The sequence below is a fragment of the Hippocampus guttulatus genome, chromosome 13 (genome assembly GCF_054856545.1).
Source record: "Hippocampus guttulatus isolate MCC_2025c chromosome 13, RoL_Hgut_1.0, whole genome shotgun sequence".
NCBI classification, from domain to species: Eukaryota; Metazoa; Chordata; class Actinopteri; order Syngnathiformes; family Syngnathidae; genus Hippocampus; species Hippocampus guttulatus.
In genome coordinates, this window is record NC_141273.1 from 2253821 (window position 1) to 2279123 (window position 25303).

The window sequence follows — 25303 nt, forward strand, 5'->3', positions numbered from 1 at the left end:
ACAATACTACCTTCAAAATGTAAAAGGCGCAAAGAATGAATGTGGCACGTTTTGACAAATAATATGGACAGTTGCTACTTCCAAGCAGTAGGAGCAAAAAATATCAGAAGATACCTTCACAAACAAATAACAGTCATGGTTCAGTTGAATTAATTTGACGACAAGCAAGGTTGCCTTTACCGACTCAGAGGCCGCGGGGCTAACGTCAAATATAGGTATAGGCTCCCCTCTCCAATCCTAACCGAGATGCTCAACTTGTTTTTCAACATTGGCAAACAGATCAGCCTGCATATTAATGTTTTTCATCAGTTGTTTTTTTTTTGACCTAAAGGTTCACACACCGTAATTTTTAAAAACCAATAGTGCATTTTTTCCAATGTCTTCTATTAATAAAAAATATGAATTTTCATGGTATGGCACAAATATAACAAACAAATACACATATTCAATTTAGCACATGTAGTGCAATCTTGCAATGCTAGTTCAGATCAAAATTGTATTTAAAAAGTTATATATATAATAATTATTTAAGTATTAAAAAAACAAAAACAAAGTACAAAAGCGTATCAAACACACTATGGATGATGGTGGTACGTGCCCCATGACGCCTTTTGTCTAATTGGAGGAAACTACGTTTGTCTGCCTATAAGCGCAAGAACCGAGTTCAATGACACCATGTGTTTTGTTGTTGTTGTTGTTTTGTTTAAATCAGGTCTGTCAACCTGTCAACCCTGACGGGGAGTTGCTGTAATTTAAATGATTTTGGTGATGCACTTTTTCACAGCAAATCAAATAGGAGTTGGCATTGTGTCCACCCAGTTTCGAACTGGGGACCTTTCGTGTGTTAGACGAACGTGATAAACACTACACTATGGAAACACATGACACAAAGCTGTTTCATATCAAAGCTGTCATGCCAGGTAACTGATAGCATGGCCGGTGTTTTGGCAGGTAGAGCTTCTTGAAAGACTGTGTTCCTCGTTAGTATAGTGGACAGTATCTCTGCCTGTCACGCGGAAGACCAGGGTTCGATTCCCTGACAGGGAGTTGCTCTAATTTAAATGATTTTGGTGAGGCAGTTTATTACAGCAAATCAAAGAGGAGGAGGGATTGTTTCCACCCAGTTTCGAACTGGGGACCTTTCGTGTGTTAGACGAATGTGATAACCACTACACTATGGAAACAGATGACACAAAACTGTTTCATATCAAGGCTGTCATGCCAGGTAACTGATAGCATGGCCGGTGTTTTGGCAGGTAGAGCTCTTTGAAAGACTGTGTTCCTCGTTAGTATAGTGGACAGTATCTCCGCCTGTCACGCGGAAGACCAGGGTTCGATTCCCTGACGGGGAGTTGCTCTAACTTTAATGATTTTGGTGAGGCAGTTTATTACAGCAAATCAAAAAGGAGGAGGGATTGTTTCCACCCAGTTTCGAACTGAGGACCTTTCGTGTGTTAGACAAACGTGATAACCACTACACTATGGAAACAGATGACACAAAATTCTTTCATATCAAGGCTGTCATGCCAGGTAACTGATAGCATGGCCGGTGTTTTGGCAGGTAGAGCTTCTTCAAAGACTGTGTTCCTCGTTAGTATAGTGGACAGTATCTCCGCCTGTCACGCGGAAGACCAGGGTTCGATTCCCTGACGGGGAGTGGCTCTAATTTAAATGATTTTGGTGATGCAGTTTTTCACAGCAAATCAAAAAGGAGTCGGCATTGTTTCCACCCAGTTTCGAACTGGGGACCTTTCGTGTGTTAGACGAACGTGATAACCACTACACTATGGAAACAGATGACACAAAACTGTTTCATATCAAGGCTGTCATGCCAGGTAACTGATAGCATGGCCGGTGTTTTGGCAGGTAGAGCTTCTTCAAAGACTGTGTTCCTCGTTAGTATAGTGGACAGTATCTCCGCCTGTCACGCGGAAGACCAGGGTTCGATTCCCTGACGGGGAGTGGCTCTAATTTAAATGATTTTGGTGATGCAGTTTTTCACAGCAAATCAAAAAGGAGTCGGCATTGTTTCCACCCAGTTTCAAACTGGGGACCTTTCGTGTGTTAGACGAACGTGATAACCACTACACTACGGAAACAGATGACACAAAACTGTTTCATATCAAGGCTGTCATGCCAGGTAACTGATAGCATGGCCGGTGTTTTGGCAGGTAGAGCTTCTTCAAAGACTGTGTTCCTCGTTAGTATAGTGGACAGTATCTCCGCCTGTCACGCGGAAGACCAGGGTTCGATTCCCTGACGGGGAGTGGCTCTAATTTAAATGATTTTGGTGATGCAGTTTATTACAGCAAATCAAAGAGGAGGAGGGATTGTTTCCACCCAGTTTCGAACTGGGGACCTTTCGTGTGTTAGACGAATGTGATAACCACTACACTATGGAAACAGATGACACAAAACTGTTTCATATCAAGGCTGTCATGCCAGGTAACTGATAGCATGGCCGGTGTTTTGGCAGGTAGAGCTCTTTGAAAGACTGTGTTCCTCGTTAGTATAGTGGACAGTATCTCCGCCTGTCACGCGGAAGACCAGGGTTCGATTCCCTGACGGGGAGTTGCTCTAACTTTAATGATTTTGGTGAGGCAGTTTATTACAGCAAATCAAAAAGGAGGAGGGATTGTTTCCACCCAGTTTCGAACTGAGGACCTTTCGTGTGTTAGACGAACGTGATAACCACTACACTATGGAAACAGATGACACAAAATTCTTTCATATCAAGGCTGTCATGCCAGGTAACTGATAGCATGGCCGGTGTTTTGGCAGGTAGAGCTTCTTCAAAGACTGTGTTCCTCGTTAGTATAGTGGACAGTATCTCCGCCTGTCACGCGGAAGACCAGGGTTCGATTCCCTGACGGGGAGTGGCTCTAATTTAAATGATTTTGGTGATGCAGTTTTTCACAGCAAATCAAAAAGGAGTCGGCATTGTTTCCACCCAGTTTCGAACTGGGGACCTTTCGTGTGTTAGACGAACGTGATAACCACTACACTATGGAAACAGATGACACAAAACTGTTTCATATCAAGGCTGTCATGCCAGGTAACTGATAGCATGGCCGGTGTTTTGGCAGGTAGAGCTTCTTGAAAGACTGTGTTCCTCGTTAGTATAGTGGACAGTATCTCCGCCTGTCACGCGGAAGACCAGGGTTCGATTCCCTGACGGGGAGTGGCTCTAATTTAAATGATTTTGGTGATGCAGTTTTTCACAGCAAATCAAAAAGGAGTCGGCATTGTTTCCACCCAGTTTCGAACTGGGGACCTTTCGTGTGTTAGACGAACGTGATAACCACTACACTATGGAAACAGATGACACAAAACTGTTTCATATCAAGGCTGTCATGCCAGGTAACTGATAGCATGGCCGGTGTTTTGGCAGGTAGAGCTTCTTCAAAGACTGTGTTCCTCGTTAGTATAGTGGACAGTATCTCCGCCTGTCACGCGGAAGACCAGGGTTCGATTCCCTGACGGGGAGTGGCTCTAATTTAAATGATTTTGGTGATGCAGTTTTTCACAGCAAATCAAAAAGGAGTCGGCATTGTTTCCACCCAGTTTCGAACTGGGGACCTTTCGTGTGTTAGACGAACGTGATAACCACTACACTATGGAAACAGATGACACAAAGCTGTTTCATATCAAGGCTGTCATGCCAGGTAACTGATAGCATGGCCGGTGTTTTGGCAGGTAGAGTTTCTTCAAAGACTGTGTTCCTCGTTAGTATAGTGGACAGTATCTCCGCCTGTCACGCGGAAGACCAGGGTTCGATTCCCTGACGGGGAGTGGCTCTAATTTAAATGATTTTGGTGATGCAGTTTTTCACAGCAAATCAAAAAGGAGTCGGCATTGTTTCCACCCAGTTTCGAACTGGGGACCTTTCGTGTGTTAGACGAACGTGATAACCACTACACTATGGAAACAGATGACACAAAACTGTTTCATATCAAGGCTGTCATGCCACGTAACTGATAGCATGGCCGGTGTTTTGGCAGGTAGAGCTTCTTGAAAGAGTGTGTTCCTTGTTAGTATAGTGGACAGTATCTCCGCCTGTCACGCGGAAGACCAGGGTTCGATTCCCTGACGGGGAGTGGCTCTAATTTAAATGATTTTGCTGATGCAGTTTTTCACAGCAAATCAAAAAGGAGTCGGCATTGTTTCCACCCAGTTTCGAACTGGGGACCTTTCGTGTGTTAGACGAACGTGATAACCACTACACTATGGAAACAGATGACACAAAACTGTTTCATATCAAGGCTGTCATGCCACGTAACTGATAGCATGGCCGGTGTTTTGGCAGGTAGAGCTTCTTGAAAGAGTGTGTTCCTTGTTAGTATAGTGGACAGTATCTCCGCCTGTCACGCGGAAGACCAGGGTTCGATTCCCTGACGGGGAGTGGCTCTAATTTAAATGATTTTGGTGATGCAGTTTTTCACAGCAAATCAAAAAGGAGTCAGCATTGTTTCCACCCAGTTTCGAACTGGGGACCTTTCGTGTGTTAGACGAACGTGATAACCACTACACTATGGAAACAGATGACACAAAACTGTTTCATATCAAGGCTGTCATGCCACGTAACTGATAGCATGGCCGGTGTTTTGGCAGGTAGAGCTTCTTGAAAGAGTGTGTTCCTTGTTAGTATAGTGGACAGTATCTCCGCCTGTCACGCGGAAGACCAGGGTTCGATTCCCTGACGGGGAGTGGCTCTAATTTAAATGATTTTGGTGATGCAGTTTTTCACAGCAAATCAAAAAGGAGTCAGCATTGTTTCCACCCAGTTTCGAACTGGGGACCTTTCGTGTGTTAGACAAACGTGATAACCACTACACTATGGAAACAGATGACACAAAACTGTTTCATATCAAGGCTGTCATGCCAGGTAACTGATAGCATGGCCGGTGTTTTGGCAGGTAGAGCTTCTTCAAAGACTGTGTTCCTCGTTAGTATAGTGGACAGTATCTCCGCCTGTCACGCGGAAGACCAGGGTTCGATTCCCTGACGGGGAGTGGCTCTAATTTAAATGATTTTGGTGATGCAGTTTTTCACAGCAAATCAAAAAGGAGTCGGCATTGTTTCCACCCAGTTTCGAACTGGGGACCTTTCGTGTGTTAGACGAACGTGATAACCACTACACTATGGAAACAGATGACACAAAACTGTTTCATATCAAGGCTGTCATGCCACGTAACTGATAGCATGGCCGGTGTTTTGGCAGGTAGAGCTTCTTGAAAGACTGTGTTCCTCGTTAGTATAGTGGACAGTATCTCCGCCTGTCACGCGGAAGACCAGGGTTCGATTCCCTGACGGGGAGTGGCTCTAATTTAAATGATTTTGGTGATGCAGTTTTTCACAGCAAATCAAAAAGGAGTCAGCATTGTTTCCACCCAGTTTCGAACTGGGGACCTTTCGTGTGTTAGACAAACGTGATAACCACTACACTATGGAAACAGATGACACAAAACTGTTTCATATCAAGGCTGTCATGCCAGGTAACTGATAGCATGGCCGGTGTTTTGGCAGGTAGAGCTTCTTCAAAGACTGTGTTCCTCGTTAGTATAGTGGACAGTATCTCCGCCTGTCACGCGGAAGACCAGGGTTCGATTCCCTGACGGGGAGTGGCTCTAATTTAAATGATTTTGGTGATGCAGTTTTTCACAGCAAATCAAAAAGGAGTCGGCATTGATTCCACCCAGTTTCGAACTGGGGACCTTTCGTGTGTTAGACGAACGTGATAACCACTACACTATGGAAACAGATGACACAAAACTGTTTCATATCAAGGCTGTCATGCCACGTAACTGATAGCATGGCCGGTGTTTTGGCAGGTAGAGCTTCTTGAAAGACTGTGTTCCTCGTTAGTATAGTGGACAGTATCTCCGCCTGTCACGCGGAAGACCAGGGTTCGATTCCCTGACGGGGAGTGGCTCTAATTTAAATGATTTTGGTGATGCAGTTTTTCACAGCAAATCAAAAAGGAGTCGGCATTGTTTCCACCCAGTTTCGAACTGGGGACCTTTCGTGTGTGAGACGAACGTGATAACCACTACACTATGGAAACAGATGACACAAAACTCTTTCATATCAAGGCTGTCATGCCAGGTAACTGATAGCATGGCCGGTGTTTTGGCAGGTAGAGCTTCTTCAAAGACTGTGTTCCTCGTTAGTAGAGTGGACAGTATCTCCGCCTGTCACGCGGAAGACCAGCGTTCGATTCCCTGATGGGGAGTGGCTCTAATTTAAATGATTTTGGTGATGCAGTTTTTCACAGCAAATCAAAAAGGAGTCGGCATTGTTTCCACCCAGTTTCGAACTGGGGACCTTTCGTGTGTTAGACGAACGTGATAACCACTACACTATGGAAACAGATGACACAAAACTGTTTCATATCAAGGCTGTCATGCCAGGTAACTGATAGCATGGCCGGTGTTTTGGCAGGTAGAGCTTCTTCAAAGACTGTGTTCCTCGTTAGTATAGTGGACAGTATCTCCGCCTGTCACGCGGAAGACCAGGGTTCGATTCCCTGACGGGGAGTGGCTCTAATTTAAATGATTTTCGTGATGCAGTTTTTCACAGCAAATGAAAAAGGAGTAGGGATTGTTTCCACCCAGTTTCGAACTGGGGACCTTTCATGTGTGAGACGAACGTGATAACCACTACACTATGGAAACAGATGACACAAAACTGTTTCATATCAAGGCTGTCATGCCAGGTAACTGATAGCATGGCCGGTGTTTTGGCAGGGAGAGCTTCTTCAAAGACTGTGTTCCTCGTTAGTATAGTGGACAGTATCTCCGCCTGTCACGCGGAAGACCAGGGTTCGATTCCCTGACGGGGAGTGGCTCTAATTTAAATGATTTTCGTGATGCAGTTTTTCACAGCAAATCAAAAAGGAGTCGGCATTGTTTCCACCCAGTTTCGAACTGGAGACCTTTCTTGTGTTAGACGAACGTGATAACCACTGCACCGTGTCCATATAAAACGGGTGGAGCTTCTTTGTGTTCGTCTGACAGTGTCAGTGCACTGAGGCATGTCGAGAGTTCAGCGGCGCAGTGGTAGTGACCGAGCGAACACTGAAAATAAAACGTCTCCAGTGTTGTCATCGAACCAAGTGGAGTCATCCGAAATGATGTCTACACAAAACTGTAGAGAGACTTGTGCGCAAGAAGGACCAACAGAATCTACATAGCCTGACTGCTGTGTTCAAAGCAAACTTGAGAAAAACGAAGTATGCAACCATGGCTTAAATCCACTATAGGCTGAGTACTAGTTTACCTTAGATGTTCACTTTATAATGTTATATTGCTCTGTTTTGATTCCATAAAAAGAGCTGTTAAAGCAGCTGTGTGACAAAATATTTTTTTCACTGTTGTTGATGGACCGTAATATTGTGTGAGAGATTATGTGTGAATAACTGCTCCAAGTGAAAAATGTTCATGTAAAATTGAAAATCGAAATTGTTATTTCAGTAAATATTTGCATTTTGCACATAGAAAACTGATTCATGATTTCATGTTGATGAGAGCATTAAAATGGGGGAAAATAGGACAAAAAATATAAAAGAGAAAGAAAATGCGTGAGTAATCACGATTATTTTTTAGTGAATTTGAGTTAATTATGACAGTTGCATTTTTAATTATGTTAAATATTTTAATCGTTTGACAGCTCTAATATATATATATATATATATATATATATATATATATATATATACAGTATATACAGTATATATATATATAAACCCCTTGAATTTATACACCAGCATTTCAAAACCTTGACTTTCGCCACATGGCATTCAATGTGTTTAAATAATAGTCACTCTTCAGAAAGAATTACACAAGTATGAAGGTCTAACTAGGCTGTATAAGTGAGAGCTTTAGAAGAAGAGGAAGAGGAAGAGGAAAACACAGAGGAATGACCAGAAAATAGAAATGATGGAAAAAAAGGAAGGAAACCTGAGGTGTGGTGTCAGATAAAGGGGTTCAAGGCCATGTGATGCACTCCATGTGGGACCATTTCTCTTCTTTCCCATTAAACATTTATCTCCACTTTCAGATTCTTGCTGTGCAAGCATTGATGTGTCTATCCCGAAAGTGATTGAAAAAGTGAAAAGAGCTGATGCCAGGGAGAACAGGACGCATTCGAGTCAATGCATATGCCTTCTGTCTCGTCTAAAAGTTTTGATGTCTCGGATACAAGTCCAAATATAAAACAGTGACTTCTCTTATGAAATTACATCATGCTGCCCTCACCAAAATGTATTCCACACGTCATCCTTTTCAGTGGCTCAGACTCACACACTCTCTTTACAACTGAGAGTCGGACCTTCAAACCAACCGATCAAGATCCATGCTGTTTTCTCCATCTCCATCATCACCTACAGCACTGCCTCTCCTCAGGGCTGACTACGTCGCCCCTTTGTCTTCACTTTGCTGACTTATGACTGTTCAGACCACATTTTGAATCGTCACGTTGTTAAGTTTGCAGACAACATACCTGTCGTTGGATGTGTCACCAATGTGGATGACATCTCAGTGGGGTGGACCACCTTGAGAGCTGGTGTACTTATTGCAACCTCTGCATCAAGGGGAAGAAAACCAAGGAAATGCTTATGCACTGAATGAGGAACAAACGTTTGTCCTTACAACCTGAACTGGCTGCAGAGGCCTGATGAGTGCCTTACTTGAAATAATCCATCCATCCATTTTCTGATCTGCTTTATCCTCACAAGGGTCACGGGGAGTGCTGAAGCCTATCCCAGCAATCTTCGGGCAGTAGGCGGGGGACACCCTGAACCGGTTGCCAGCCAGTCACAGGGGACAGACAGACGATCAACCATTCACGCTCACACCTCGGGACAATTTTGAGTGTTCAATCAGCCTGTCATGCATGTTTTTGGAATGTGGGAGGAAACTAGAGTACCCGGAGAGAAAACCCACGTAGGCATGGGGAGCGCATGCAAACTCCACACAGGAAGGCAGGAGCTGGAATCGAACCCGGTACCTCTAAACTGTGGAGTCGACGCGCTAACCACTGGAACACCGGGCCAGCCTATTTGAAATAATAATAATCAAGTCAAGTCAAGTCAACTGTATTTATAGAGCACTTTCAAACAGCCATCGCTGCATACAAAGTGCTGTACATGGAGCAATTTAACATGCACAATAAACAGTAAGACAAATCGGTAATAAAGGCGGTAGAAAGCACCAAACAGTAAAACCAAGAACAAATCTAAGTCATGCTGAGTCGAATGCCAAAGAATACAAGTGAGTTTTGAGCAGGGTTTTGAAGATGGGCAGCGAGGAAGCTTGCCGAATGTTCAGTGGGAGGTCATTCCAGAGAGAGAGACCAGCAACAGAAAAGGCTCGATCCCCTCTGAGCCTGAGTTTAGTTCTTGGTACTTCTAATAACGTCTGATCCACAGACCTGAGGCGCCGGGCATGTGTGTAGGGGCGGATGAGCTCAGAGAGGTAGGGTGGCGCGAGATTATTCAGAGATTTGAAAACAAATAAGAGGATCTTGAAAATAACTCTAAAATGTATGAGGAGCCAGTGAAGGGATGCCAGAGTAGGAGTTATGTGCTCCCTCTTACGAGTACCAGTCAAGAGCCGAGCAGCGGCATTCTGGACCAGCTGAAGGTGCTTAATGGAGGACTGGCGGACTCCAAAGTAAAGGGCATTGCAGTAATCGAGCCGGGATGTGACAAAGGCATGAATTACTGTCTCAAAGTGTTCATGTGAGAGGAGAGGTTTTATTTTGGCCAGCTGTCTAAGGTGAAAGAAGCTGGATTTGACAACGGCACCAATTTGCCGGTCAAGTTTGAAATCACTGTCCAGTTTAAGGCCCAAGTTTGAGACTGTTGACTTAAGATAAGGAGACAGGGGGCCCAAGTCTACAGGATGGGATGTACAAGGGCCACTGGGACCAAACAATATCACCTCTGTCTTCTTTTCATTGAATTTCAAGAAATTTTGTGCCATCCAGGTTTTGATTTCTTCCAGACAGGATAGGAGTGGCCTTAATGAGAAGGCATCTTTCTTGCTCAGTGGGACATAGATCTGGCAGTCATCTGCATAGCAGTGGAAGGGAATACCATGTTTCCTTAAGATGCAACCCAATGGGAGCAGATACAGCGAGAACAGCAGAGGCCCCAGAATTGAGCCCTGTGGAACACCACATGACGGGAGCAGTGCGTGACTCAGAGCAGCCAAGGCTGACACAAAAGGTTCTGTCAGCTAAATAGGACCTAAACCACTCAAGAGCACTGCCGCCAATGCCCACCAAGTGCTGCAAACGAGTCAGCAGAATACTGTGATCCACTGTATCAAATGCTGCAGTTAAGTCCAATAAAATTAGACACACGTGGTCTCCAGCGTCATTTGCCAGGAGGATGTCATTAGAAACGCGCAACAGGGCTGACTCCGTGCTATGCATCATCTTGAAACCTGACTGGAAGACCTCCAAGATGTTATGTTCATCCAAGAAAAATTTCAACTGCAAGTGCACCACTTTTTCCAGAATTTTGGAAATGAAAGGCAGAATAATAATTTAGATTGCACCACAGAATAGAAAATACCAGAATCATTACGGACTTGAAGACGTTTTCAAACACATAACCACATGTAGTGCTTTGTGCCTGTGTGTAATGCCAGTTGTAAACACGCCGTTTGAGAGGCAGCGGAAACACTCATAAACATATGCGCACACAAGCTTTGTTTGGGCACACTGAAGTATGAACAAGATGAGTGATTGTGGCCTGGCTTGTCTTGTTTGGCACTGTGTGAATAAGAGGCTTGCAGAGAATGCTTATCTGTTTGGCAATACATACATATACAAACACACTCACACACAAACACAAAATACATGTCTGCACTCTTAGAATGCTTATCTGAGTTGAGGTAGATAACGGTGGATGGGTGCAAAGGCAGGAGCAAATCTTGCCATGAATGGAACATCTATCTTGCTTTGGGGGCTAGAACTCACAGATGTACGGTTCTCTAGGTTACAGAGCAGATGCTATGACTAGAGGCACACAAAGCATTTGGTAATAACAGCACGATGTGTCTGGCATCATGCATGAACAATAGAAGACATATGGCAGAGCTCACTGGAAAAGGGAACATTTTTTTGTTGTTGTTGGTGAAGGGGAACACAACTACAGGAGATTACAGTTTGTTGAACAAACTGGCAGTTCTTTCGACATGGAATTCAAGATAGTGAATTTATGAGGAAAATACAGTTCTACAGTGACACAAAAATCCAGATGTTGCATTTAAATCCACAAGAAAGACAGCAGTAACAGTTTTGAATCCTCCACCCACCCATCCATCCATTGTCCGACCTGCTTTATTCTCACAAGAGTCGCGGGGAGGTGGGGGGTGCTGAAGCCTATCCCAGCTGTCTTCGGGCACTCACACCTAGGGACAATTTTGTGTGTTCAATTAGCCTGCCATGCATGTTTTTGGAATGCGGGAGAAAACCGGAGTACCCGGAGAAAACCCACGCAGGCCCGGGGAAAACATGCAAGTTTTCAATCCTGCTGCAGACCAATATGTTTGGCTTACGCTGGCTTCCCCCCACAGGCAAAAACATCCGTATTTGTTAAAGGTGGGGTTGGCTGTTTGAAAACTACTTGCAAGATTTGAATGTACCCTCAAAAATGTCAGGAAAGATTAAAAAAATGGGGCACAGAGGGCTCTTTTGTTTTTTAATCGATCAAAATACTTATGTTCCACTGACAGGCCATACTATCAGTTTTAACAAATATGACAAAACGTGTGGCTGGCACGCCGGCCTCAAAGTGCAGAGGTGCAGGGTTCGATTCCGGTGTGGAGTTTGCATGCTCTCCCTGTGCCTGGATGGGTTTTATCCAGGTACTCCTGTTTCCTCCCACATTCCAAAAACAAAAAAGATAATGGAGCACTCGAAATTGTGTGATCGTGAGCATGAATGGCTGTTCGTCTACAGTATGATTGCCCTGCGATTAGCTTGCAACCAATTGAGAGTGTATCCCGCCTCCTGCTCGTAGACAGCTCAGATAGGCTCCAGCACGCCCTGCAACCCTTGTGAGGATAAGCGAATTAGAAAGTGGATGAAGGGATGTACAGTGAAAAAAAAAAGAGGCCACCAGACAAAACATACACACGTGGACACAAGCACATTCCTGTAAAAAAGTGGATTGTGTCAAATAACAAACATATACACATTGCAATGTAGAGTGAAGCCATCCGTGCAAAAGCAGTGAGGAGAATATCAGCACCATGGACAGCGTTACACCATCACAGATCAACTAGTCAGATTAGCACAATGCTTGGAGTATTTTAAAACTGTTTCAACAGTCCAATAATTGTTTTATTTTATTTTTTTAGCGATCCATCGTGTGTAATAGTCGTAGTAGTAGTAGTAGTAGTAGTACTAGTAGTAGTAGTAATAGTAATCCGAGATGCAGACACCATTTTGTGCTTAATCACAGCCAATTTGGCGGAAACAAAAAAAAAAAAAAGAAGATTCGTTGGAATCCATGCAAGAGGTTTGAGTGACAAAAGTTTGTTTATAAAGAAGTACAAGCAGACCTTCCTGAGTGGATAATGTGAAGTTGGCCAGCTCGATTGCAGATCACAGCTATTAACTGGCTACTTGGACAGTCTACATGTGCAACACGCAACCACCCATAACTGTACTGGAGCTCACGGGAGTAATTTTTAAATATAGTGTAGATGATAACAATAATCAAAATAATGTTTTCAATGAAATAATATCTCCAGTGGTTCAGATGGTTCGGTGCATGCAGTTGTCGTATCAATGCATGGAATATGATGGCATCCACCACACATGTCCGCGAAACTCAGAGTCAGTCTGACTGGACCTCGATTACATTCTGCAAAACTGAGTCACACAACTTGTACTCATAGTTAGACATGGAGCACGAATTGTTGTATGTCTATGTGTGCCTGCGATTGGCTGGCAACCAGTTCGGGGTGTCTACTGCCTGAAGACCACTGGGATAGGATCCAGCACGGCCGTGACCCTTGTGAGGTTAAGTGAATCAGAAAATAGATGGAGGATCTCTCTCTCTCTCTCTCTCTCTCCCTCTGTATATATATATATGGCTTGCTGGCTTGCTGGTTTGTTTATCTCCAGGACGTTGAACTGCAGCTCGTCAACCACGGAGGCAAAGTGTATTCAAGAAATATCAAGCAACAAACTGAGTTAATCAGGCCATTATGCCAAGTCATCCACATTTACACTGAAGAGGAAATAAGATTAAACGCAATGTTGATCTGCAGCAATCGGAAGACAAAACTATGTCAGTTCTGTTGGCACTTTAAAGTTGCCCCTTCTTACAGTTGAATCATCTCGTGTGGATGAAGCATCTCCAAATAAGGCATGTGGTTCATTAGCCCCACAGGTCTGACAGCTATGCGCCATTCGGCTTTGTTCTGGAAGGCACCGTTTCCTATCATATTAAAGTGTACAAACGTATGCATAAAAAGACAGGAACATGCACTTATTATCTTTTTTTTCTTGAAAACTTGAACTTACAAAGTAGAACCAGTCTCCTCAGCGTATTCTATCATTGTGAGAGATTGTTTGAATTCCCCTAGAACACAACAAAACATTTGTCTTGAGTTTATTTTGATGGATATGAGTAATAAGTATTTCTTCCTGTGTGGAGTTTGCATGCAAACTCTGCTGGGATAAGCTACAGCTAACCCAAAACCGTGTTGACTGGAAATGGATGGATGGTCAAGAGTAGTCATGGTGATATTAGAATTAAATTTTCAATTTGGCCTTCTGCAAAATCAGTGTTATCCATGATAATACCGTTTGGATTCTAGCTCAACATGAATTACTGTACTTCAAATATAACAGTACAAGTTTCATCAACAACCAACAAGACACATCAAGTGTGGGCATTTTCTGTGAATGAATCACACGATTGACATTGTTTAAATCCAAATCCGGGTGGACAGTCTTCATTGCAAAAAAAACAAACCCCGACGTTATTTTAATCTTTTTTTTTTAGTATAAGAGCCAAGTGTTCTGGTAAAGGATCATGGAGAAAAAGGGAAAATAGCGGCTGGGTGTAGAATTAATGTTCTGAACATATTAACTGTGGGAGTCCATATCAATTACATACAATTAAATTTGAAGAGGGATTCTCTGTGTTTAAATAGCAAATTCTATCTAGTACGGAATGCAATTAAATTTCAGTGGCAGTTATTACTGATATTTTATTGCGACACTGCAGAGAAGAAATGCTCATAAATCATGTAGCTTACGTTGTATAAAAAAAACAAAACAAAAAAGATTCAACAGCTAGCAGATGAGTGCTTTTGAATGTCTTGGAACGTGCCAGACTCCATTAAAAAGCCATTTCGATGACGGTTAATTTCTTGGCTCTGACAACAGAATAAGCCTCGGTAATTTATTTGCCCTGACAGCTGAATGGGTCTTGGTAGGGTGGTTTATGTCAAATCTGTCCAACTCTTCTCAGGGCAAATGAATAACGTCACCAAGAGAGGCTGGGATAAACTGCTTGTGGTTAACTGTAGCACGATCAGTGTTCACCACCTTAGGAGCTATGTGTTGTTCACACGGATTGATTATACTTGGACAACATCCTGCCATGATGACAATACAGTGCATTTCAAGACAAGCTAACTTGAGTCTCATGCAAAGTACTTTCATGGCGAGCAGTTTAACGCTTCAAGTGAAAGTCGATCCAACTACTGTCAAGTCTTTGGCTATGATCAAGTAAATACTGAATCACCAGAGGGCAACACTGCAACCAAGCTCATAGAGACATACTGTATTGTAGTTTATTGCCAGAAATGTATGCTCTAAGACAGCGAGAAAGTTGCAATCATCCATCCATTTTCTGATCCGCTTTATCCTCACAAGTGTCGCGGGAGGTGCTGGAGCCTATCCCAGCTGTCTTCGGGCAGTAGCCGGGGGGCACCCTGAACTGGTTGCCAGCCAATCGCAGGGCACACAGAGACGAACAAACATTCCGCGCTCACGCTCACACCTAGGGACAATTTAGAGTGTTCAATCAGCCTGACATGCATGTTTTTGGAATGTGGGAGCAAGCCGGAGTACCCGGAGAAAACCCACGCAGGCCCGGGGAGAACATGCAAACTCCACACAGGAAGGCCGGAGACGGGATCCAACCAACGGCCTCTGCACTGTGAGGTCGACGCGCTAACCATTAGAACACACCATGAGTCGCCTGTCTTGCAAACATTGCTTCCATAAAGCTACTCGTAGTCTTAATAAAGTGAAATTTCATAATGGTGTAAAGGAGGCCCAACTTGAGGGGGGTGGAGAAATGACGAATCTGATCTGGCTCTATAATGGGAGTAGTTGTGGGCTGTCCACATTTTTATGAGCTCTCGGCGAAAAAAAAAAAAGAATCGTGATTTCAGTAGGGTACGAACCCATCAGCCACCTGTCTCATTGACTTGAGTGGCTGTTCAGAGCGAATCGATAAACTGCAACATCAGCCTGAAGGTCAGATTCTGCTTGTTTGTTGTCACGATGAGCAGTTCTGCCATGCAGGATTACGAATGCCACACACTGCGTGATTTCCCAGCATACTCGACATACGATAAGAGCAATTGATCAAATTAAATGTTTTTCCTGTGTATTAATGCCAGATTTTTGATAATACTGGACCAATAACTACGCATTTATTCAATTTGAGTCCTGATCTCTATGGTGCCCATACATCAGACTACTGTCTGTATTGCTTATCTTATTCGGTCCAGGGTCACAAGGAGCTTGAACCTATCCTCGTTTATTTTGGGGGACGCGGCTCACATTCTCAAATATACTCTATATAGCTATCGATCGATCTCTGTTTCTCTCTCTCTCTCTCTCTCTCTCTCTTTCTCTCTCCATCTGTCTATCTATGAAATACAGAGACGCAAACAAGGCTGTAGACCTAGTTTTTTTGCTACCCCCCCCCCCCCCCCCCGCCGCGCCAATCATCAGAAAGGGCCAAACATCTCTCTCCCATGAACATGCTTGTCATCGGTCATCCATGGCAAGCCTCACTGTGGTCAAAGGTGTCTTTTTTGGCATTCATCTTTCCCCTTTATGCTCCTGTGCATGGACCCGGGAACTGTTGCACATTTTGTCTTATCAGTGCAGTGCAGGGACCACATATCTCCAAATCTGTTTTTTTCATGTTGCACTCTTCACAACATAACCACGGGGTGCCAGTTGTGTAAACACACTTCATCAACAACCATTTCCCACCTAATCCGCCTGCAAATATGGTGATACTCATGTTGAAAAAGGAGAGATGGTAGAATACATATTGGTATTCTATTGAACATAATGGCACTTATATTGTTTTTGGTCAAAACATAGTTCCGTGATGCAGAAAAATGAAGGATTGCGAGAAAGACAGAATACAAAGTACACAGATACGGAATACAATCCCAAAATGTCTTCATCTCCATGGTTATTTGTATAATTTCAAATGTCTTAATTCCAGTTGCACTCTAATCGACAAATAAGGAAGAATGGCGAGATGGAAACCCTCCGCTCCCCCATACACATGATCGGATTATCGGTGTAAACTGGCAAGAAAAGAGTTTAAAAGCAACGGAAATGTTTGAAAGTTAAATATGATCATCACAGCATAAAGAAGTGAGTTCTTATTTTAAAAAAAAAAGAGTCATTTGAAGAAGTCCCTGCTTCTGCAGTGATTGTGCACGTTCCATCATTGTATGATTTAAGGATTGATGGATATTCGGTATTGTTCCTAATCCACCTGATTTTATTTGTATAAATACATTTGCAGTATGAACTAACTGTCCAAATCATTTGGAGATTTCAATAAATTCTCTGGACATTCTGTAAAACCAACGTCAAGATTGGTCATTTTAACTGAAAGTTTTGTTGAAATAAAAGTGATGACAAAATTGCATGGCTCCTTGTTGGGATTCGGGTTCCTCTCCTGTGGAAAAACACAATACCACTTGAGACCCCACCACCTCAAAGGTGCAAACATGTCTTTTGAACATAAACTATCTTTGAGTTGAACATTATGGATCACTCATAGAATCCTCATCACTTTTCTCAACACCAGCAGCATCTGCATAATTAGTTTTGCTTTCGGTTGGCGGCCAGTCCAGGTATACTCTGCCTCTGAGCTAATTGGTTGGGTGGGTGATACTTTATTTATTTATTTATTTATTTTGATCTCAGTCACTCAAATTCAATTCTAGTTTATCATCGTTTTCGTTTTGGACTTTCTATCGAATGTTTTATTTTGAAGAGAAGTGAACAGGAAGTAGATTTGACTGAATGGCGTTGTTTGACCGCTTTTACCCAAAGCGCTCTGTGGATTAACTGTGCAAGAGAAGCGGTCACCGCGGAGCGAGGATCAGCGGAGTTCTGTTATTCACTTGTCTGTGGTCGGGGAAACGCGAACACGAATTTCATTGTAAGCTTGGAACGAAACATTTTTTTCCCTTCCTCACAAGTTTATTTATTTATTTTTTCCTTCCGCGGACTACAGTTGAGACACACAGTGCTGACTTGACAGAGATTCGCAGCTACGACGAGAGACAAAAAGAGACAGCAGCTTGAGACTGGAAAGTGACTTAAAATGTCTTGTTGAAAATGTTGCACTTTTGACATCCTTCGGCGCACCAAAGGTGAATCCTTTTCTTTTCTTTTATTGTATACCTGAGCTGGTTTTGAAATGGGTCTTGCTCGGGATATTGGACTATTGTAGAGGAATTGTCCGTGGGTCACCTGCGCGAGGAGAGCGATCGGCGGGTGTGGGGGATTGGGGGGGGGGGGGGGGGAGCACTGGTGGGACGGAGTGGAAGATGCAAGGGTAAAAAAGGGAGGACAGGGGCAACGGCTGAAGTGGCTCTGTGTCAAGTTCTCACGAATGGGATTCTTTACTAACCTTGCGAATGGCGGGATGAAACGCGGAGAAAAAAACTGGGAGAGAGCAAAAAAGACGAAGGCGAGAAGAAGGACGCCGTCGACCGCTGCGTGAATGCAGAATGGACGCACCCCTTCGGAAGACTGAAGTCTACATCTAGACGGGATTTACATTCACCTCAAGGGATATTCACAGATTCCCCTGCACATACATGAATGACCCTTATTCTTTCGTTTGGAACCTATGTTGTGGAGTTACAACCGTGGCTCAATTGTAACGATGGGATTTGAAGCTATAACTGAGCCCTGACGCGTAGTCATCGAAGGAAGCCAACAAAGGCTGGTACATACAGGAACGAAGGTAAAGTTTTTTTTCCCCTCACAGTTATGATTTCAATGTGCCGTTTTATTTCCATGCATCCGCACAATAATGCCATCCTCCCTCATCATGCATTCGTTTGAGTGCAGCATTTCAGTGATGAAATGGTTTGTGGAGCTGAAGAAGAGTTAGTCCTACTGGTATGCCGAGTGTTACCTTGGGATGATGTGCTGGGTGGGGTGCATGGGTTACTCGAGGAGATCAGAACATACCAAGGTCACAGTATTAGTGCAGTGCAAGTTGTACAGGTGCAGAGTGCGTGTGTGTGCGCGCGCGCCCGCGCCTCTGTGTGTGTGTGTGTGTGTGTGTGCGTGCGCGTAATCCTTGGCCGGATATCAGTGCGTTGAGGCTAAATTCCACCAGCCTGGGGTGAGCAAACGACGTGCGCGTGTAAGTGTGCTGTGTGTGGCTCAAATGCACACGAATGATACTTGGAGACAATATCTGATCAGCCAATCCTTCAGAAAATAAACTAATACCCGATGTTGTGCGTCACGTTTTTACACCTGCCTCCAGCTTGTGAGGGGCGGGCAAAGACTGTTTTTGACATACTGTATTTGTGTGTCAGAGTACATGTTATTTGCAGTGTGAAAAAGAAAGGTTCGCAGTAGAAAGGTTCGTCTTATATTGGAGCAAATTATGAATGCGCAGGAACAATACTAGCAGCAAAATACAGTGTGTGCATAAAATATGAATGTGTTTCAGGTAAACCATTCCTTTTGTATTAGTCTCATTTTGCGTGTGTGTGTGTGTGTGTGTCTGTGTGTGTGCGGGTGTGTGCGTGTGTGTGTGTGAGTGAGTGTATACACACACATATGTATATGAATGTGTATATGTATATACTGTATATATATACAGTGTGTATATATATATATATATATATATATATATATATATATATATATATATACATACACACAAAAATACAAACATACTGTACATATGGGTGGAAAGAGAGAGAGAGAGAGAGAGAGTGTGTTGCAGACTTTCCCAACTTAAATTTTTAAGATCATCAGACAATGATAATCTCAGTAAAAATAAAATGCAAATTTTAGATGGACATTTTATTTATTAAGGAAAAAATATTCAAATCTACTCAGGCCAGTGTGATAAAGTACTCACTAACCTAACCTTTTCTGCTCAAGAGACTAATTCTTAGTTCAATCAATCACAATAAATTATCCAGGTCCTGAAGTAACAAAGCAACTCCCACCACCTGAAAAGAACATCAGACTGTTGGTCTGATGATCTTTTTCTGAAATATTGTCTTACATTTATGCCAGATGTGATCAGACACACACGTCTCATAGGTCCGTAGAATCCGTACTTAATCCACACAGGGCCAGGTTACTTTATTTAATGTTTATTTAAAGGTAGAGTTTGCAGTGATTAAAAAATTGTTGTTCGTCATGTGAGTTAAAACTGTCCGGGTGACCTGAAAGTGCAATATCATGAAAATGATCGTTTGAAAAATATTCCCTCTCCGGCCCATTCTTATGCCTCTGTTTTATTATGTGTTTAAAGCACATAATTCTCATAAATGTAAACATGCAGTATTTTTGCTAAATGTAAAAACAAGCAAATTCACTACAACAAATTTAAAGTCAAAACATTACCACTACACACAATACTCTTATATTTTGACACTGTGCATCTTCTTTGTTTTATTGTTTGTTTTGCAATCAAAATGTAACCTTTTGTTTTGTTTTTAAATCAAATGTAACCTTATCCGCTGAATATGGCCACTTTTTAATTGTGATTCATCAGTTATTTGCTGGACTCTAATTGTCCAGGTTTGTCCAGGTAAATTCACTTGTATTGATTGATCAATATAATAAATATATGGACATGAACAACTTGTAATGGTGCTGATCGCCCATGGATAAGAAAGCATTATGCAAATATTTTCTGGCATTACAAAGAGTGTCTGGCTGAGCATGTGAAGAAATGGTGATTTTCATTCATTTTCATTGGTTTAAGTGTCCTACTTACATGTAAAAAGAGTACCGGTAGTTTGCTTTTGCAATAGCTTCACAATAAAGGAACTTGGACTGCAGTTTTGGCTGAACAATCAAACGAGGGAATAAAGAAAGCTTTGCCCAATTTCATGGATGTTTCTGGAATCAACTCTCCCACCGTTGGCTGTTGCTCCAACAACAGATGCTTATCTGTCTACCTTGGTGATAAACACGGCTTCAAAAATGGCATGAGTGGGGAAGGGAGAAGTTTTCCAGATGTCTCTTGAGCTCATTTACAGTGAACTGCCGCCCATTCGCGGATGATTCTACCCGAATTCACCTTTTCATATTTTTTTCTTGTGGAAACTCTTCTCAGCTATTGACTGAAAAAAAAACTCACCTATTTGCTTTTTACTTGCTTTATCTGTCATGGTCTTAAACACCACAAGACAACACCAAAGCCCCAATGAGAAAATAGAATTTGGTGTTGGAACATATGTTAACGTAAGTGATATTTTGAAACTGAGAGATTTTTGTGTGTCGGGGAGAAGCGAAGTTTAGCCATGGTTGTTAGCAGAAGCTACAAAGAGTATTCTTATGGTAAACTTGTAAGACAGGTTTATGGTCTATACTGTTAATAAAATGGTGATCAATTACTTTGCATTTTCTTCTCTGTTTGCAGCAGATGTCAGCCACTTAGCTCATTGTACACCATCTTCTTTTTGTAAGATACCCCCACCCTTGCTCAGAAAAGACAAACGTGTTGACTGCTATCAGTCCTATAGTACAAGGAAGTAGAGGCTGTTCAGAATGTTCTTTATCTGGCCAGGGGGATTTTTATTACAGCGTCTTTCTTCTTGCCCTCTGTTTATCTCAGCTTTCAGCAGCAGCTTTCCTTCACTCTCTCTTTAACTATCTGACAGAGGGTTGCAGGATCCTGCAGAGTGGATGGTGGAGCTCTAATTCAATTTCTTCCACTGCTGAGAGACAGAGCTGAATAAACAGAACCACAGAGAGGAGAGAGTATGGATGTGAGCAAGAATGCTGGTGGCCATGTATGTTAGATAAAATTTGCAAAGTGGTGGCAAGCCTTGTTTGGGAGCTTGAGTGTCATTGTGACGTCTGAATTGATTATATCGATGCGACGATAGTACACAATATCCTCAACAAACACAATTCGTTTCAGGAGGCTGTTCTGGATTTTCTTTCTATGGTTTGTTTGGGTTCTGAATTCTTGTTTTTGAGTTTTCAACATAATTCATTTTTAGGTGAAACAGCAAGTGTCTTTCTTTTTCTATTTAAAAAAAAACAGCGTAAAGGCTCAGATGCAATAATTACAACACTGTTGCATAGCTGCTAACTGTTACGGATTGTTCGCATTATTGAACACTACCTCGTTACGCCTGCAATATTGATCATTGCGGATATTTTCAGAAATTATTGGTCACAAAATTGTGCAAACATGTTGAAAATGAGCAAAAATAATTCATAGATAATATCAATGTATGCTTGACAATTCAACTGAACTCTCAACTCAACTCAACTGTATTTATAGAGCACTTTCAAACAGCCATTGCTCCATACAAAGTGCTGTACATGGAGCAACTAACATATATACAACAATAAAGCAATAATCAGTCACAAAGATGGTAGTAGGCACCGGTGGCGGATGCTGGTCAGTCAAGGAGGGGAAGCTCAATTTCGGCCTACATCATAAAATGTGTCCGTTTATTTATACGTGAATTCTACTCTCCTTTCCTTTTCAAGAAAATGATCTGTGACCCTGTTATACCTAAAAGGCGTCTTTTCCAGGGTCTTAACTGTGGTGATATCAGTCAGTCAGTCACAAGGAACTTCAATAAAACACACCAGAAATAAAATATTAATCTGTCGCTTGTCGTTGTCAACAAAGAGAGTGTCGCTAAGATTATTAGATGACGCCTCCAGTCCAACTCAGAACAGAATGAGAATTGAAAAATGCTCCCACGGATGCCAACACCAAAAGATCGGTGATTGGCTCATTTCACTGTCAATCAAATAGAGATTCAGCCTCAGACAGATCATCCAATCATCATGCAGAAAAGCTGAGCGTCCGGGCCAGCCGATACACGCCCACTGTCCATAGACTCCCAGAGACGCTGAGCGACCAATGGATGGGACAAAACCAGCATTTATCCAAGATAAATGATCTTGAGTCTAGACGCTCAGCATCCGCGCTGTAGACGATCAGCGTCCACACAGTTTAAAGCACAGTGAAGCTGTGGGAATGAATGAGAAGAGAGTCGCGTCTTAACCAGTAATAAGAAGCTGATTCGGAACAAAAGTTGAGCGCATTGTATCGCATATTTAGTCAATAACATGTACACACAATTGTATGTACAAATATATATTTGATCACTTATTTTTTGACATTTTAGGGGAAGCTGAGCTTCCGTTGCAGTCTTTGAGCAATCGCCCCTGGTAGGCACCAAACAGTCAAACTAAGATCAAATGAGTCATGTTGAGTCAAATGCCAAAGACTACAAGTGAGTTTTGAGGAGGGTTTTAAAGATGAGCAGTGAGGGGGCTTGCCGAATGTTCAGTGGGAGGTCATTCGCCAATTACAGATGCGGTATCATTCCGCGAGTAGGCTCAGTGGAAGCTAGCAGATGAGTCCAACTTTAGCCAAAAGCTGACAATTTGAGGCTATTAGATTCTTATCAGTGGCGAGGAACAAGTGCAGCAACACAATGTCAAGCTTCATTGCCATATTATTATGTTCACTGATGCTCAGGGACCAACTGAATTAAACTGAAAAAAACTGCATTCATCATAGAATAACAACTACCATGACACTTTACGGCACCTCTGTCTTTACTGTCGTAGTGCTTGTCGGATTACACCAGTTTGCTGAAGCTTAGATAATGGTCTGTTTTATGATGTGACCAAAATGGGATAATGCGTCGCCGGTGCCAGTCAGGCGTGGGCCGTTTGTACATTTTTACCAGCACTGCTATTTTATTTTATCTTGTCTTAATTTAGAAATTATAAATATGGTCATGTAATGTTGTAAAACATTATAATATAATATAGGTCAACAAGCCATATACACTTGAAAGCAAGCACTGAAGTGTGTGTGCTGTCTTGGCATCAGCGGCTGCATGTGTCCCGCCGCCCTCTTGACCCTCTTGAGACAGGGGGCCCAAGTCTACAGGATGGGATGTACAAGGGCCACTGGGACCAAACAGTATCACCTCTGTCTTCTTTTCATTGAACTTCAAGAAATTATGTGCCATTCAGGTTTTGATTTCTTCCAGGCAGGATAGGAGTGGCCTTAATGAGAAGGCGTCTTTTTTGCTCAGTGGGACATAGATCTGGCAGTCATCTGCATAGCAGTGGAAGGGAATACCATGTTTCCTTAATAATAATAATAATAATAATACATTTTATTTATAAGCGCCTTTCAAGACACCCAAGGACACTTTACAAGAACAAAAAACACAAAACAACACGGGTTGGGCAGCGGCAGCCAAACGCGCCAGCGTTCACTCAACCCGGAAGTCAGAAAGAAACCACAAGGGAGGGAGAGGGGGAGAAAAAAAACCACGCTCGAACTATCCTCATTTTGAGGAAGATGGAACCCAATGGGAGCAGATACAGCGAGAACAGCAGAGGCCCCAGAATTGAGCCTCACTTTGATATTAATATCTTGAATGTTCATATCTCGATTTCGATACAATGTACATGGCAAGTTTTAAACTCAAGGCCCGGGGGCTGAATCTGGCCCATCATATCATTTCTCAGGGCTGGTGAAAGCAAATCAAATTCCACGATGCTTCCTAATACATGCACCAACATTTTAAATTCTTACTCATATCTAATAAATAACAGCGACATTGTTGCATTTTCTTGTTACCAAACCTCTCATTACAGTAACTCAAATAGTTGAAGAAACGATTATACTTGACTTCTTGATATGGTTTCACAGTCATCACAGCCATCCAAGGGAAGCGGTAACTACAATGTGGCCTGCGACAAAAATGAGTTTGACACCCCTGATATACACTTTATCGCCCGGCCCTAATGATTTCTGCGTGACTTCCCTCATCTAGAAACGACACTCGTGATTTATGTCCTCGTTAAAATGCAACCAGTTGGGAATAAGCTTGCTGGTCACCAAATAATTTGTACTCGTTAAACTTCTATATGAAATTATGTCGTTTGGACGTGTCGCATTCTGTTGCACTCTCAGCTCTCTCAACTCTTTGACAATGGCTGGCACAGTGCTTTCTGAGGCGGCCTATGACAGAGTTTCGGCCCAGTTGCCCGAAAGATTTTTTTGGGTCCTTATTTATGCATGTCTGTCTGTCTGTCTGTCGGTCTGTCTGTATTTATTTAATACAGGCGCTTAGGGGCGCAAATGGCACCAATTTGGTTGAATGGCTCATTTAATCATGACCATAGAATGAGGGATGCCTCTATTTGATATGTTTGATTGATCGAATGGTCAACAATACATTTGAATCGGAATGTATCAATTTGTGTGGGCTAAAATGACATGTCCACGCAGCTACGTAGTTGTTGGGTATGTGCGTGACTTCTCTCATCGAGAAAAGACACGATTGATTTCTGACTTTGTTAAATACAACCAGTGGGGAATAATCTTGTTTGTTGCCAAACAATTCACACTCGATAAACTATTTGAAGTTATCTTGTTTGCACGTGTCACAGTCTCAAACTTGTCTGTCCCACTCTCAGTTCTCAACTTTTTAATGATGCTGTTTAGCGAGGAGGCTTCTTTATATCAGGCAAAGCAGATTTATTTTGGAGTATCTTTCGGCTTTCTTCTCCCTCCAAATAAGCTATGAAGACAAACCCGCCGCTCTGTCTCTGCCTGCAGGAGAGATGTGCGCAGCTGAGGAGACGTGTCTGTGGGTGCGTGCATGTCACACTAACTACATTGTGACTAAAAAAAGAACCCCCCCCCCAAAAAAAAGTAACAATGTCAAATATAAAACTAAGATACCACTGTTCAGTTTGGCAAGATATTTGCACATTTGGGTTATTTTGTAGC

The 25303-nt window shown here is 42.6% G+C and overlaps 1 protein-coding gene and 38 non-coding genes across 39 annotated transcripts in view; 19 read left to right on the forward strand and 20 right to left on the reverse strand.

Moving 5' to 3' along the window:
* Positions 1-806: 806 nt before the first annotated feature.
* Positions 807-881, reverse strand: trnav-aac (transfer RNA valine (anticodon AAC)). The gene has a single exon. It is a non-coding gene; the product is annotated as a tRNA-Val (tRNA).
* A 230-nt stretch (positions 882-1111) lies between these two features.
* Positions 1112-1184, reverse strand: trnav-aac (transfer RNA valine (anticodon AAC)). Its single transcript has one exon. It is a non-coding gene; the product is annotated as a tRNA-Val (tRNA).
* Positions 1185-1280: 96 nt separating this feature from the next.
* Positions 1281-1352, forward strand: trnad-guc (transfer RNA aspartic acid (anticodon GUC)). The gene has a single exon. It is a non-coding gene; the product is annotated as a tRNA-Asp (tRNA).
* A 64-nt stretch (positions 1353-1416) lies between these two features.
* On the reverse strand, positions 1417-1489 carry trnav-aac (transfer RNA valine (anticodon AAC)). The gene has a single exon. It is a non-coding gene; the product is annotated as a tRNA-Val (tRNA).
* Positions 1490-1585: 96 nt separating this feature from the next.
* trnad-guc (transfer RNA aspartic acid (anticodon GUC)) lies at positions 1586-1657 on the forward strand. Its single transcript has one exon. It is a non-coding gene; the product is annotated as a tRNA-Asp (tRNA).
* A 64-nt stretch (positions 1658-1721) lies between these two features.
* trnav-aac (transfer RNA valine (anticodon AAC)) lies at positions 1722-1794 on the reverse strand. Its single transcript has one exon. It is a non-coding gene; the product is annotated as a tRNA-Val (tRNA).
* Positions 1795-1890: 96 nt separating this feature from the next.
* Positions 1891-1962, forward strand: trnad-guc (transfer RNA aspartic acid (anticodon GUC)). The gene has a single exon. It is a non-coding gene; the product is annotated as a tRNA-Asp (tRNA).
* A 64-nt stretch (positions 1963-2026) lies between these two features.
* trnav-aac (transfer RNA valine (anticodon AAC)) lies at positions 2027-2099 on the reverse strand. The gene has a single exon. It is a non-coding gene; the product is annotated as a tRNA-Val (tRNA).
* Positions 2100-2195: 96 nt separating this feature from the next.
* On the forward strand, positions 2196-2267 carry trnad-guc (transfer RNA aspartic acid (anticodon GUC)). Its single transcript has one exon. It is a non-coding gene; the product is annotated as a tRNA-Asp (tRNA).
* A 64-nt stretch (positions 2268-2331) lies between these two features.
* On the reverse strand, positions 2332-2404 carry trnav-aac (transfer RNA valine (anticodon AAC)). Its single transcript has one exon. It is a non-coding gene; the product is annotated as a tRNA-Val (tRNA).
* Positions 2405-2500: 96 nt separating this feature from the next.
* On the forward strand, positions 2501-2572 carry trnad-guc (transfer RNA aspartic acid (anticodon GUC)). The gene has a single exon. It is a non-coding gene; the product is annotated as a tRNA-Asp (tRNA).
* A 64-nt stretch (positions 2573-2636) lies between these two features.
* trnav-aac (transfer RNA valine (anticodon AAC)) lies at positions 2637-2709 on the reverse strand. The gene has a single exon. It is a non-coding gene; the product is annotated as a tRNA-Val (tRNA).
* A 96-nt stretch (positions 2710-2805) lies between these two features.
* trnad-guc (transfer RNA aspartic acid (anticodon GUC)) lies at positions 2806-2877 on the forward strand. The gene has a single exon. It is a non-coding gene; the product is annotated as a tRNA-Asp (tRNA).
* Positions 2878-2941: 64 nt separating this feature from the next.
* On the reverse strand, positions 2942-3014 carry trnav-aac (transfer RNA valine (anticodon AAC)). Its single transcript has one exon. It is a non-coding gene; the product is annotated as a tRNA-Val (tRNA).
* A 96-nt stretch (positions 3015-3110) lies between these two features.
* Positions 3111-3182, forward strand: trnad-guc (transfer RNA aspartic acid (anticodon GUC)). Its single transcript has one exon. It is a non-coding gene; the product is annotated as a tRNA-Asp (tRNA).
* Positions 3183-3246: 64 nt separating this feature from the next.
* On the reverse strand, positions 3247-3319 carry trnav-aac (transfer RNA valine (anticodon AAC)). The gene has a single exon. It is a non-coding gene; the product is annotated as a tRNA-Val (tRNA).
* Positions 3320-3415: 96 nt separating this feature from the next.
* On the forward strand, positions 3416-3487 carry trnad-guc (transfer RNA aspartic acid (anticodon GUC)). The gene has a single exon. It is a non-coding gene; the product is annotated as a tRNA-Asp (tRNA).
* Positions 3488-3551: 64 nt separating this feature from the next.
* trnav-aac (transfer RNA valine (anticodon AAC)) lies at positions 3552-3624 on the reverse strand. The gene has a single exon. It is a non-coding gene; the product is annotated as a tRNA-Val (tRNA).
* Positions 3625-3720: 96 nt separating this feature from the next.
* On the forward strand, positions 3721-3792 carry trnad-guc (transfer RNA aspartic acid (anticodon GUC)). The gene has a single exon. It is a non-coding gene; the product is annotated as a tRNA-Asp (tRNA).
* A 64-nt stretch (positions 3793-3856) lies between these two features.
* trnav-aac (transfer RNA valine (anticodon AAC)) lies at positions 3857-3929 on the reverse strand. The gene has a single exon. It is a non-coding gene; the product is annotated as a tRNA-Val (tRNA).
* Positions 3930-4025: 96 nt separating this feature from the next.
* Positions 4026-4097, forward strand: trnad-guc (transfer RNA aspartic acid (anticodon GUC)). The gene has a single exon. It is a non-coding gene; the product is annotated as a tRNA-Asp (tRNA).
* A 64-nt stretch (positions 4098-4161) lies between these two features.
* Positions 4162-4234, reverse strand: trnav-aac (transfer RNA valine (anticodon AAC)). Its single transcript has one exon. It is a non-coding gene; the product is annotated as a tRNA-Val (tRNA).
* Positions 4235-4330: 96 nt separating this feature from the next.
* On the forward strand, positions 4331-4402 carry trnad-guc (transfer RNA aspartic acid (anticodon GUC)). The gene has a single exon. It is a non-coding gene; the product is annotated as a tRNA-Asp (tRNA).
* A 64-nt stretch (positions 4403-4466) lies between these two features.
* Positions 4467-4539, reverse strand: trnav-aac (transfer RNA valine (anticodon AAC)). The gene has a single exon. It is a non-coding gene; the product is annotated as a tRNA-Val (tRNA).
* Positions 4540-4635: 96 nt separating this feature from the next.
* On the forward strand, positions 4636-4707 carry trnad-guc (transfer RNA aspartic acid (anticodon GUC)). The gene has a single exon. It is a non-coding gene; the product is annotated as a tRNA-Asp (tRNA).
* Positions 4708-4771: 64 nt separating this feature from the next.
* On the reverse strand, positions 4772-4844 carry trnav-aac (transfer RNA valine (anticodon AAC)). The gene has a single exon. It is a non-coding gene; the product is annotated as a tRNA-Val (tRNA).
* A 96-nt stretch (positions 4845-4940) lies between these two features.
* On the forward strand, positions 4941-5012 carry trnad-guc (transfer RNA aspartic acid (anticodon GUC)). The gene has a single exon. It is a non-coding gene; the product is annotated as a tRNA-Asp (tRNA).
* Positions 5013-5076: 64 nt separating this feature from the next.
* Positions 5077-5149, reverse strand: trnav-aac (transfer RNA valine (anticodon AAC)). Its single transcript has one exon. It is a non-coding gene; the product is annotated as a tRNA-Val (tRNA).
* Positions 5150-5245: 96 nt separating this feature from the next.
* trnad-guc (transfer RNA aspartic acid (anticodon GUC)) lies at positions 5246-5317 on the forward strand. Its single transcript has one exon. It is a non-coding gene; the product is annotated as a tRNA-Asp (tRNA).
* Positions 5318-5381: 64 nt separating this feature from the next.
* trnav-aac (transfer RNA valine (anticodon AAC)) lies at positions 5382-5454 on the reverse strand. Its single transcript has one exon. It is a non-coding gene; the product is annotated as a tRNA-Val (tRNA).
* A 96-nt stretch (positions 5455-5550) lies between these two features.
* Positions 5551-5622, forward strand: trnad-guc (transfer RNA aspartic acid (anticodon GUC)). The gene has a single exon. It is a non-coding gene; the product is annotated as a tRNA-Asp (tRNA).
* A 64-nt stretch (positions 5623-5686) lies between these two features.
* Positions 5687-5759, reverse strand: trnav-aac (transfer RNA valine (anticodon AAC)). The gene has a single exon. It is a non-coding gene; the product is annotated as a tRNA-Val (tRNA).
* A 96-nt stretch (positions 5760-5855) lies between these two features.
* On the forward strand, positions 5856-5927 carry trnad-guc (transfer RNA aspartic acid (anticodon GUC)). The gene has a single exon. It is a non-coding gene; the product is annotated as a tRNA-Asp (tRNA).
* Positions 5928-5991: 64 nt separating this feature from the next.
* Positions 5992-6064, reverse strand: trnav-cac (transfer RNA valine (anticodon CAC)). The gene has a single exon. It is a non-coding gene; the product is annotated as a tRNA-Val (tRNA).
* Positions 6065-6296: 232 nt separating this feature from the next.
* On the reverse strand, positions 6297-6369 carry trnav-aac (transfer RNA valine (anticodon AAC)). Its single transcript has one exon. It is a non-coding gene; the product is annotated as a tRNA-Val (tRNA).
* Positions 6370-6465: 96 nt separating this feature from the next.
* On the forward strand, positions 6466-6537 carry trnad-guc (transfer RNA aspartic acid (anticodon GUC)). Its single transcript has one exon. It is a non-coding gene; the product is annotated as a tRNA-Asp (tRNA).
* Positions 6538-6601: 64 nt separating this feature from the next.
* On the reverse strand, positions 6602-6674 carry trnav-cac (transfer RNA valine (anticodon CAC)). The gene has a single exon. It is a non-coding gene; the product is annotated as a tRNA-Val (tRNA).
* Positions 6675-6770: 96 nt separating this feature from the next.
* Positions 6771-6842, forward strand: trnad-guc (transfer RNA aspartic acid (anticodon GUC)). Its single transcript has one exon. It is a non-coding gene; the product is annotated as a tRNA-Asp (tRNA).
* Positions 6843-17838: 10996 nt separating this feature from the next.
* lrfn5a (leucine rich repeat and fibronectin type III domain containing 5a) overlaps positions 17839-25303 on the forward strand; it is a 129683-nt gene continuing 122218 nt past the window's right edge. Inside the window, exon 1 of the mRNA XM_086127944.1 lies at positions 17839-18274. The gene's annotated coding sequence lies outside the window, so the exon portion shown is untranslated. The remainder of the gene's footprint in view (positions 18275-25303) is intronic.